The 11,428-nt window shown below is 42.9% G+C and overlaps 1 protein-coding gene across 1 annotated transcript in view; it reads right to left on the bottom strand.

Moving 5' to 3' along the window:
- Positions 1 to 1,109: 1,109 nt before the first annotated feature.
- The window catches only part of LOC148003865 (uncharacterized), a 45,636-nt gene continuing 35,317 nt past the window's right edge, over positions 1,110 to 11,428 (bottom strand). Inside the window, exon 2 of the mRNA XM_087569034.1 lies at positions 1,110 to 1,178. The gene's annotated coding sequence lies outside the window, so the exon portion shown is untranslated. The remainder of the gene's footprint in view (positions 1,179 to 11,428) is intronic.

Genomic DNA, 11,428 nt, shown 5'->3' with positions numbered 1-11,428 from the left:
AAAAGAAGTAGGTTTTATATCTGCCATTACTGTTTCTTGATGAGGAAGCCTAGGGGAGAAAGGGTGAACCAGGAAACTAACTTCCAGAAGGTAATCTTCATCCCCAGTTCTCCACCTGATGCCATCAGAGATAGCACAACGCTCTTTTCAGAGAATGGGAAGACAAATGCCCCAGGAAGGGAATGCGTATTTAAATATTTCATCCGGCACCAAGTTCATCCCTCCACGATATCAGAAACATAACGTAAGTCGGTTACAAGTACGAAATTACGGCTGTCAGCAGTCATGGAACTTCACAGCACAAACCAATCCGTGTGCTTCCAGCAATGCCTTCCCACATTTGGTCATTGTCACTTAAGCTGGGTAGAGCATCCGTTAGAGTGTGTGACTCACAGGCTTCCTCGGAGCCTTACCTGCCCGGCCACCTGTAAAAAACGCTCTAAGTTTTTTCACCGCATGCAAACAGTTTACAAAGGAAAAGTTCTAGCGTGCACGCTGGAGTAGCAGGTATCCCATTGTGTAGTCACAGTGATTGTTTTCTTTTTTTTTTTTAAAGCCCACCCCACATGTGCACACATGCACGCACACATACACAACAGTTTACACACAAGCTATAAACCTGTTGTCAGTGATTGGCTGAAATTTCCCTATCTGTTATGCCTCAGTTAGAAGTATATTTTAGAACACAAGAAACCTAGTGCAAAACAATAGAGGCGTTTGGTCATTTCTATCACACTGCATAAAACAAAGCACGTACCTTCCACACTTCCTAATCACACTGGCAGGAGAGCAACAGGAGATGGGCTTTATTATGGGGTGAATCATCCCCACGCAGATGCTCTGAACAACCCATGTATGCATACTGACATCATCAGGAGAGACTTGGAGGCAGAGGATACTATGGTAACGGAGCAATGTGCTGGGAGACAGCCGCCTTTAATTGCTTTAACAACTTCCTGGGGGCTCAAGCTACCAGGCTTGGATTTGCTAAGTAGGGAAGGATGGCTGTCACAGAGGCAGTAACTGTGATGCAGAGCCAAAGGACTCAGTGGATTCTGGAATTGCTAATTTCAGCAGCGTGACTTCCTAATGGGAAATGTCATCATTACCTGGTCCCACTGGCAGCATCCCCTTCACAGGCAGAGCTCCGAGGAAGGCACAGGTCAATGCGCGATGCCCTGAGGTAACAAGAGTCTAAGTTCATATATGATTCTCTCACTTCACAAGTGTTATTATTACGGCATTACAAACACCCTTTTCCCTGAGAGTGAATGCTTGATTCACTTTGAAAAGAAAGCCCACATCTGTGCCTTAGGACGTCTGCACGCAGATAACAATGACAACTGATTCTCTCTATTTATTTCTCTGGAAGATGGCAGCTGTGGGTCCATTTATCTCTGAGCGCCACTAAATCCTTGCCAACAGGTCACTTGTGCAGAAATCACCTCCGGGGAAATGGCTAATTATTACACCATGATAAAATCAGTCAGGCAACCACGACCCAAAGCTACAGTTTTCTTGTTGAAGTCTCTGTGTCAAAGGCAGAATAACTTTTATTGTAATGATGCCCTCCCCTGGAAAACCACACAAAACATAAAACCTCCCTTTGAACTCTTTGTTCTTCCTTGCCTCTGCCACCCATCTTGAAGAGAACACAAGCCCCTTTAACGCCACCAGGTTGAGAGTAATTGCTTAAAATAACCATGTTCCCGAGTCAAGCTGAGTCTCTAATAATATCCTCTGCTTCTCTGATCAGTTGCAACACTTTAATAAGTATCTAATTTATCATCTGTGGTATGAAAACTATTGTTTTCTTTCCCGTGAATATTTGATTGACATGTTTTTCAACAATCCTAGGGTCTAATTTTTATCGTAGCCGCCGCCATTGTAAGGATAAGCAAGTAAGTTGACAGGTCTTCCTTAAGACAGTCACAGCACAATAAAAGCTGAAGGTTGTCACTCTGTACTATATACTTAGATCTCAGCTCTTTCAAAGAAACTATTATTATCTCTATTTCAATTTAGATGATGCCAAGCCTGCCTTTTAATGTTTCCCTTGTAAGTAAATAGCTTACAAATGTCTAACCAGACCGTGGCTTCAAAAACAGTAAACGGAATACAACAGTACCAATTTCCAATCTCAAAAAAAATTACAGACGGTTTTTTTTTTTTAAACCTAATTGACAAGTTGGGAGTTCTCACTCCTGTCGAGCTTGGGAAAGACCGGGAGCAGAATAGTAACATGTAGTCTCAGGAAAACAGGGGCTGCCCCTGAGTCAGCTAACGAGAGAGGACTTTCCAATCAAGCTTCCGTTCTTTCATTTGTGCCTTCTGAGATCCTGTTTGAAAGGCGAGACAGGCCAAGCTCGGTAAAATGGAGGTAGGTGAGCAGGAGAATTACTAAGAGCTAGGGAGATGGCTGGTCAAGTCTGTTCCTTGATTCTGAGCTCCACAACCTGGGCTTGATCCCCAGGACCGGTATGGTGGTAGGAAAGAGCCAACTCCTGACAACTGTTCTCTTGCTTCCTATAGTTGCATGCTATAATAGCAAACACACATGTGTGCTCCTGCGGGCGCGCGCACACACACACACACACACACACACACACACACACACACTATGTACCACATACCATGTACACTAAATGTAAAATATATTGCCCTATACATATGGCATAATTTTCTCTTTAAAAAGCAACATTTGTTGGGCGGAGGACATAGCTCATAGGTAGAAGGCTTGATTACCATGCATGAGGGCCTCTGACTTCAATCCCTAGTGCTCAAAACTGCATGTGCCAGCTCATGTCTGTAATCCCAGAAATCAGGAGGCAAAGGCAGGAGGCTCTGTAGTTCAAGGTTATCGATCTCTATAAAATCATATCTCAAACTATTCCTGTTTTTGTGAACATGCACTGAAAAGTATCTAGAAGACATACCATACATAAATATTAGGAGTGTTATATTTGAGGGAGAGTCCTCCAGTCTTTATATGATTCTCTACTTTAAAGAAGATTCAACTATGAATTATTACACTAATTCAACAGGCAGAAATCCACCTGTGTGCCCTCTGTTACACTAGGCTCTGTGTACCTGAATACACAGAGGGCTCATCACAGCTTCGGAGGGCCAGGCCCTACACTGACCACAGGAGTTCAAGGACGCTTCGAACCATTCTTTAAAAAAGAGATCCTGCCTAGCTGAGTGGAGCTAGAAAGAAAAAGTGAATTAAGGCTATCAAGGAAACAAACACATCAAACGGAGCAGGTGCACTGACCTTTCCAGAGATGCGAGTCAGAAAGGACAAATGATCCATCAATAAAACTAGTTTGTTAGATTTATTTTTAGAGGACAATCACAGGAAGAGTATAACCACACATCAGGCAAAACCACGAGATCTCTAACACTATAAAGTGCTAAAGAAAACACGGAAGATTGCCAGGTGAAATAAATCCTGCCAGTGGCCCTGGGTGGCCCACATTACATGGTCTGCCAAAGATGTTTCTTTGGAGAAAAGGACCTAATTTCTCTAACTCCTATCCACAATTCACCCTGAGGTAGCTTTTATTCTCCTGTAATTAATTTTTAAAAAGCAGCTAAATGTAGTACATCCTACTCAATATTCTTATTCCTTTTTTCCCACCACCGTTAATTTTCTTCCCCCCAACAGTGCAATGTCACTGACTTCTTACAGATCATAAATTCTTCAGTTGATAACTTTACATAAAAACACTACTACCTGTCTGTCTCTGTGTTTATTCTAAGAACAGCGACTGGTGAAGTGTACACCCACATTTAGACCACCCACAGGAACACGAGGTCCAAAGGTTAGAAGCACAGCTGGGAGTAACGGACTACACCCTCCTGTGGTCTGACAGGTTCCAGCTGGATAGGTATATGCCCTTATATCTGTCCTAACTTCAGAAAAACAATAGGCTTATTCTTTGAGCATCCGAAAGCTTCACTGGTACCCAAACGGAAACAAATCAAAACTTAAAATGGAAAATGATTCTTTTACAGTAAGAGTGTATTTGTCATGCCTAAGTCTAGCCCTCAGGAAACACCTTAACCTTTAAACTGTAGTTAGGGAACCCACAAGGCCCTCAGCCTGACTTGTATATTAATCGGATGTGAACTCGAGCTGGTGAGTAAAAGAAGCAAAGGGAGGTTAGAGTCCAGAGGGATGTTCGAGCCAACTTGGAAGGCCAGAGCAGTCTGCTCCAGTGGCCATTGAACTCTCTCCCCACTACACATCTCTAAGGCTAGGACAAAGCACTTTTAATCCGCTCATACCGCACTGCCTCCTAACCCCCAGGAGCAGTGCCCTTGGCTGCTCTGCTCTTGGTTAAATGAATGATTACCTAACTCCAGACACTGGAAGTGCATGGAGTTTTTCGATCTACATTTGGGATTCGGGATTCTAATTAAGACAAATCCACACTGAGCTAATGAAAAAAGTACAAGAACTGGTAGGAAGGGCTATGGCCTGACCTCCTATTGAAAGTCAGGTACTGGCCAAATTTAGTGACCTGTCCCCTGATGCTTCTCCATCTGACATCTTATAACTCTCTAGTCTCATTACTGACTTCTGTCTTCAGTGAAACCTTCTTCTGGTCGTTGCGTGGTCATTTCTTTGTCCTTGATAAGTCTTTAACTATCTTGTCCAGTTTACCTCTGGACACGATTCTAAACTGCAAGCTTCTCAAAGGCTCCCCCTATAGGACACTGACAGTCTTACCTCCAAGCACTTCAGACCATAGCCCACTGAACCCTGCCCAGCCTCCTCCACTTCCTGTTTCAGGGTGAAGAGTGCAGAGATTAGCATTTGGTACAGTGTGGCTGTGAGCCGGTCTAGCTTTGGCTTGTTATTGTTGTTGTTACTGTTATTGTTGTTGCTGTTGAGATATTTCTTTTTTATTACTGTTCTAATATCATCAATTATCACAGCCTAGTTGAGGTTTTAAAACATCTCTGTGATCTAGTTTTGGTAGGTCACATGTACTGAGGAATTAAAAACACCGGTAGCACTTTGCAGTTTGATTTGAATTTTCTGAACTAAGATGCTTGGGAAAGAAGACTTAGTATCTACAGTTTTCCCCTGAAAAATGAAGGAAGGCGAGGAACTGCAACACACTCAGTATCTGCTGATAGATTCTTTTAAAACTATTTTTTATTGTGGTCTCATGTATTGCATCCTGACTGCAGTTTCCCCTCCCTTCTCTTCCCAGTGACCCCTCCCCCTTTTGCTCTCGCCTATCCCTTCTCTCGACAATCCTGGGCTTTCTCTGCTCTAGAAACGGATCTGCTCCCTTCTCGGGAAAGTCCGTGAGTACCTACCTTCCCACCCCACTTTGCCTCCGAATTGCTCTCACCCCTTTCTATCAACGAAACCCAACCGACCCACCAAAACCTATCTCAGAATCTCCAATGCTCTTTCTTTTTCTATCCACCCTGAAGACACTCTTTTGTGGGTCGAAGACTGTGGCTCACTGCTAGGGGCTGCACTGAACAAGTGTGCTGTCCCTTCCCTGCCAGCAACAGTAAGAAAATATGGTTCATGGTTATGAATTTTTCCTACTTCCTCTAAGCTTCTGAAGAGCAGAGTCTATACCTGCTTCCTAGCCTCTACTGAGGACAGACGGAGCTCTGTGCTCTGCTCGGCGTTCCCTCAGTCAACAGCGAATGAACACAAACTCCACAACCTGCTTCCAGGTTAGCAAGGTACTAGTGATTAAATGCTTTTACTTAAGCTCTTAAAAAAGAACCCCACGTGACATGCTAAAATACCAATATGAATTTTGCTCTCAAAAGGTGAAAACAACAACGCAAAAACAAAAAATAAAAGCTGAACTAGATTCCATTATTTCTACCATACAACTTCTAGTTTCCCTAACTTCCCATTATGTTTCTCAGCTGGACCTCTACCTTCTAATAAGCAGCTACCTTTTCAGCAAGTACGTCCGATAGACTGGCCCATGGAAGAAAACTTCTCTTCTGTGTGTGTATGTGTGCGGTTTGGTTGGGTTTTGTTTTATTAATGGCTTTTTTTTGGTCTTTTATTACTTTTTATTCTTAATTTTTTTATTCACTTTACATCCTGCTCACTCCTCCCTCCCAGTCACCCCCGCCCCCAGCACCCCGGGGATCTCCTCATATTATGTGTAGAGGTGTTTTGCCTGCTTGTATGAGTGTGCACCGTATGCATGCAGTACCTGTGACGGCCAGAAGGTGGTGTAAGAAGGTGGTGAGGCCACTTCTCAGTCCAAGAAAAAAAAAAATGAAGCTACTCCATTTTATCCTCGAAGAATTTAAAATTTGCTTTCATTTAAAGGTCAAGGATTATCCCCTTACTGTACTTCTTTAACTCATCCAAGGGCCCTGCATCTTAGACACATATCCTGAACTGAACACAGATAACAAAGCCCTTAGTGTCTTGAATCTAAAAGGCAAGGAATTATACATGTGGCTTACTTTAATGCCCAAAACTTATTTCAACATTTCGTGATTCTAATTTTGATTACGATCCTCAGAAGAAGTGGGGGATTAAGCTCTAATGTTTTTTTTTCTAAAGAACCTAGTTGAAGATAACTTCCTATTTTAGCCCTTCAATTAGTCTGATGTAAAATACCTCTTCCCTAGGCTACAAACAGAACGCGGATGGAAGGAAATTTGGAGCATGCACAGGAGCTGAAGCGGGCATTAAGGGGTTAAGGATGATGCCTGCAGCCTAAGAGGTCCAGCAGAGCTGAAAGAGTCGGACAGCCAGACTGGGCTCAGTGCTTCTGAATAACATCCCTTCTGTACATGGACCTTGCAAAGGGCATTCAGGCAAGACTACATCTATGGATTTAAATTAATCAACCAGTCTGTGGGACAATGCTGGATCTCCTTCCGTTTAACCGATCAAAGTCGGTTATCAGTGGCTTCTTAAAGGTCAAGTGGAGTAGTACATCAAACATTGCTCTGAGAGAATATTCCAACCTCTGCATACCCGTCACATGCTGTGTGGGATTCCTGCAGGATCGCCCATTTTAACCCCAATTCAACGAACTACCTTCGTTTTCTTTATAATCTTCCCTCGGAAGGCTGAAGCACAATTCATACGGTTTAATAATATTAATTATGAGAAAGCTTGTTTTTCTCCTGTATCCGGTTAAAACAACATCAATACATCAATTATAATGCCACACTGGATAGGGGAAGACCAAAGTAAGGACTCCAGTCAACAGCAGCCATGTCCACGAGGTAAAACTCGAGGTTCTGCTTTGGCAGAAACAGTGTATTGGGAAAACACACAGAAAAGAAAGTAATAGCTACAATCACTGTCAGGCAAGGAGTGCTCAAGAAACTCAAGTATTTATTGGAAGATAACTCAAGTCAGGTAGAAACTTGCATCTGCATGGACAACTGTAGATTGTAGCCCGGCAGAAGATTCTTAGAAATTTAGCGTCCTGTTGTTGTTACGCTGCAGTCAAAGAGTTAATGCATTCTTGTAAAAACATTAATTATGCATGGACTGGGCAAGAAAGGTAAAAGAAAGGGCAGAGAAGCTCAGCTAAAGCTAATAGACAATAAAGTGTCCAGGACCAATGCTTGTCTGAAACGATGTGGAAACAGTAATCACCCATTCAGATGCTCAGAAGATGATCCAAGAACTCACCACGTCACCCTCCTTCCCTGTCCTAATAAGATTCCCAACTTCCAGCTGTGAAAGGGAGGCAATGTTTAGGGGACTTTTAGTAAGGAACACAGAGTCTATGGCAGCCAATCTCTTTGCTGTTAGACTAGTTACTTAACTTCCCCAGACCTCGGATTTGTCACCTTTAAAGTTCAGCAAAGACTGCCACGAAGGCCCTGGAGATACCACCTTGAATAGGACCTGTATTCCTCCATGAGGGAAATTAAAAGATGAGTAACTCATAGCCGTCTTTATATAAGTAGAAGAAGGCGCATAAGAGCCATACCACGTGACGGTGAGTCACGCCCTGATTGGCAGGGGTTTGCGGGCTGGGGAGGGTGGTGTCAAAAGAAACCGCCATAGAATAAGAAGGGACAAGGAGCATGGACTCCTCAAGGCATACCCTTGAGCCAGAGAAGTGGTTCATGGGCCTCGACTGTTTGGAGAGGATAAGGCCAGGATGGCTGTAAGGGCTGCAATGGCAAGAGGCAAAGAACGGAGAGGCCCAGGTCAGAAAACTGACTGACGGAACATGTAAACAATGAACGCATGAACGAAGCAGCAGGGAGAGCACACACCAGGTAATTTCATGTTCGGGAGCCACTGGTTTAAATCGTATCTGCGTAAAGCGCCCAGTCATCACCACAACACCGGTTACATCTCTCTAATCCCACCTCTTCAAGTAAGTGAATTGGTGGTGTCTATACTAGGGAGGTCATCTGCACATTGGGAAGGAGAGAAAGGGTGAGGAGGGTCAGACTACCTCAGGCAGGTGATGAAGCAGGGCCTTCTTGCCATTCATTCTGCCTTGAGAATGATTCTGAGGCCGAGGAGGAGCTCACTGTGCATACAAGTCAGATAAGGAATAAGGTCACCAAGGCATTGGGACTTGTTTCGTTCTAACACTTACTTCTCGAAATAAAAGTATATCTTATGATACCTTTATTTTTACAATTAAGAAATCTACAACTTAGAATCTCTTGTTCAAAGGGACCAGCCTTCAAAATTGGGGTATAACAAGTCCCCACCAACATGTGAAAAATATCAAAAATAGCCCTTTATATTTTTATCTCCCCTAATACGATTTAAAAGCTCCGGCTAGCATAGGACACTGACTTGGGCATGGGATATATTGTACAGCCAGCACTCAGCTAGGTAGTGTACTCTCTGTTTTCTTTATTCATGGGGCTGTATTCCGAAGCGGGCATACGGGCACCATTCATTTCTATAGCGAGAGCAGTTATAAACACCATGTTTGTGGAAACGGCAACTCCTACCTGATTTAGTGATTAAGTAACTTTTTAAAAATGAGATGACTTAATGTTCCTGTCAGAATTCCAAGGTCTTTCAGCAGCAGTGAGTCAGCTACCCTCCTGTCTACCTGCTTCTGGTCTAGCAGCTTTAAAATGCGTGCTCATGGCAGGCACACATCCCCAAATTAAGTGATTGCCTTTGTTACCATGGCCCATACAACAACAAATTCATATAGTTGAATGGGAAGACAGGTTACTTTGTTGCTACTTTGTAACTGTAACTTTGCTACTGTTAGGAATTATAATTTAAATACCTATAGACAAGATAGTTGATCTGAAACCTCAAAGGGGTAAAGAGGTCGTGACCCATAGGTTGAGAACCCCTGAACTAAAAATAAGACAAAAAACAAACAAACAAACAAACAAACAAAAAACCCCAAACCAATAACAATTCAATAGGCAGAAAAGTAAAACCTATTCACCAGAATCACTCCTCACCATAAGCCCTCACTCACTTACCCAGCTGCTAGACTTCCTTTCCTCACAAGAGAGCTTTATAACCAGAAGGAGAGAAAAGAAAAAATGGCCACTGCTACACTGATTTGATTTCAGCAAACTAACCAGAAATGGAGTTTGTATTAGAAAGAGCCACAGGCAGGAACAATAATAGACTACCCCTATCAGAGGAGCTGGGTTTATTCATGAGCCCCCGCTGAGTTAAGAAGAGAAAAAGGCAGGAGAAAGCTAACTTCAAAGCCCAGCTGAAGGATGATTAACACTAGCCACAAACAGGACTCACAGGCTTTGATGTAGAGAATTTTTAGTGCCTAAGTTTAAAGAAAGGACATCTACTAAGTTTAAACACTAAAAAACAAAGACAGAAAAAAAAATTCCAATAATACATGTCCTCTGCAGGCTGAAGAGCTGTGAATTACATAAAGGAATAAACAAAATTTAGAACTCCGACTCAGAAGCTGTGTCTTAAATACAGAGCCCACAGATATTCCATGCCCTTGTCAAAGCTCTGTGGCAAGAGGCTGGCTCTAATAGGCACGGCATACAAATATGACGTTCCTCAGTGTCCCTCTCTGTATCACACCACGCAAAACTCGGTGAACGCTAACCAAGCAATGTATGCAAGGTCAATTCAAGATGTCACCTGAGCTCAAGCCTAGAGCGGATGTGCAATTCGGTCTCAAGGAGCGGGACTCCATTTGAGGCTCAAACTGCCAATCATGGGAATGCACTAGCCCTGGAAAGCTGAGAAATGGCTGTCAATTATTCACTATTTCTTCACACAGAAACAGAGAGCTAGGCTTCCTTCTTCCATACAGAAGCTCGTAAGGTCACTCAGAAGGGTCTTTCCGTAAACTATAAAAATGCCAAGGGTAAAGGGGGGTTAAAATATTTGATTTTCGTGGCAATCATCAGTATTTGCCAGATGCGATTAGAAGCCATGCAATTCGAATGACTTTAGCGTGCCAATGTTAGACCTGATTTTTTTTTTACTAAAATATTTGTGCTTGGCAACTTCAAAACAGCCTTGAAACCTCGATGTTTGAGAGAAGCAAGTTCCTCTTCTCCTCTGATAAACTCACGCTTTTCTAACAACTACTTGGGGGTAAAGTTATACTTCATTTACAAGACAAAATGCAGCTTTAAAAATAATTTGGTTTTGCATTCTGGTCTGCATGCTCCTACAGTAGGTGGTCAAAGCTGTAGCTAGCTACTGGGAAACAAAAGGCACACTAGGAAACAAACTGTCCTTTCCAATTGTTTTATATGCAGTACTCTCAAAGCATCAGGACAAAGTTAATCATCACTGCTGAAAATGTGTCCCCCAAACCATTCACAATGCCAAAAGCAACCCTAAAGCAATAGTCTGAAACGATCCTCTAACCTCAGACATTCTCCTTGAATTCAATAATATCTTGTCTACTAAGAGGCAAACAAACGTCCAGCTACCATACTAACTTGCTAGTTACAGAGGCAGGGGATTGCCTGTAAGTGTCAGAGACTGTTCACCAAGGAACACAGGTCCTAGTGTGCATCCAGGGCAGCCCCTGGGGACTGACTTCGTGAAGAAGGGTCAGTTCGGTTCAAACTTTGGTTCAGAGGGTTCAGGCTCCTCGGGGATCCTCCTCATGGAACTGACTCAATCTAAGAAGATTGATAAACCTCCATCTGATTCCTGGTAGCGGGAGTTCAAGGTCCTTCTCAAGTACCTTAATCCAAAACCTATCACCAGGCCATGGCATGTTTTGTGGACGTCTATGTGTCAACAAAGGTGTGTTTGGTCATTTAACAAAAGGCATTTCCCCTGTGAGTATGAGATTATTGGCTTCTAAACCTGTAAATATAAAAAAAAATCAGGATTAATAAGAAAGTGCTAGCCGGAGTGGAAGAGATCAAGAAAAATAAAGCATTAGACTCTGATAACAGGGTTGGGAAAGAGTTCCTTTTCCACACCCAGAGCAAAGGAAATAGAATCCTCTGTTTC

The sequence above is a fragment of the Rattus norvegicus genome, chromosome 9, assembly GCF_021556685.1.
Source record: "Rattus norvegicus strain SHRSP/BbbUtx chromosome 9, alternate assembly SHRSP_T2T, whole genome shotgun sequence".
In the NCBI taxonomy this organism is placed as follows: Eukaryota; Metazoa; Chordata; class Mammalia; order Rodentia; family Muridae; genus Rattus; species Rattus norvegicus.
The sequence above is the reverse complement of the archived record's forward strand: the minus strand, read 5'-3'. Positions and strand labels throughout refer to the sequence as shown.